The sequence below is a fragment of the Suncus etruscus genome, chromosome X, assembly GCF_024139225.1.
Source record: "Suncus etruscus isolate mSunEtr1 chromosome X, mSunEtr1.pri.cur, whole genome shotgun sequence".
Classification (NCBI taxonomy): domain Eukaryota; kingdom Metazoa; phylum Chordata; class Mammalia; order Eulipotyphla; family Soricidae; genus Suncus; species Suncus etruscus.
In genome coordinates, this window is record NC_064868.1 from 125246163 (window position 1) to 125247009 (window position 847).

Consider the following 847-nt stretch of genomic DNA (forward strand, 5'->3'; position numbering starts at 1 on the left):
TACTGTTTTGAAAACTATTGCTTTGAGGTAGAGTTTAAAGTTGAGGAAAGTAAATCCTCCCATATTCTTTTTCCCAATGATTTCTATAGCTATTCTAGTGAGTTTATTGTTCCAAATGAATTTCAAAAGTGTCTGATCCACTTCTTTGAAGAATGTCATTAGTATCTTTAGAGGGATCACATTAAATCTGTACAATGCTTTGGGGCAGGGGTCCTCAAATTTTTAAACAGGGGGCCAGTTCACTGTCTCTCAGAACATTGGAGGGTCTGACTATAGTAAAAAAAATTACGAACGAATTCTTATGCACACTGAATATATCTTATTTTGCAATGAAGAAATAAAACAGATACAAATACAATATGTGGCCCATGGGCCATAGTTTGAGGACCACTGCTTTGGGGAATATTGTCATTTTAATGATGTTAATCCTGCCAATCCATGAGCAGGGTATGTGCTTCCATTTCCACGTGTCCTCTCTTATTTCTTGGAGCAGAGTTTTATAGTTTTCTTTGTATAGGTCCTTCACATTTTTAGTCAAGTTCATTCCAAGATATTTGAGTTTGTGTGTCACTATTGTGAATGGGGTTGTTTTCTTAATGTCCATTTCTTCCTTATTACTATCGGTGTATAGAAAGGCCATTGATTTTTGTGTGTTAATTTTGTAGCCTGCCACCTTGCTGTATGAGTATATTGTTTCTAGAAGCTTTTTCGTATAGACTTTAGGGTTTTCTAAGTAGAGTATCATGTCATCTGCAAACAGCGAGAGCTTGACTTCTTCCTTTCCTATCTGGATTCCCTTGATATCTTTTTCTTGCCTAATCGCTATAGAGAGTACTTCCAGTGCTAT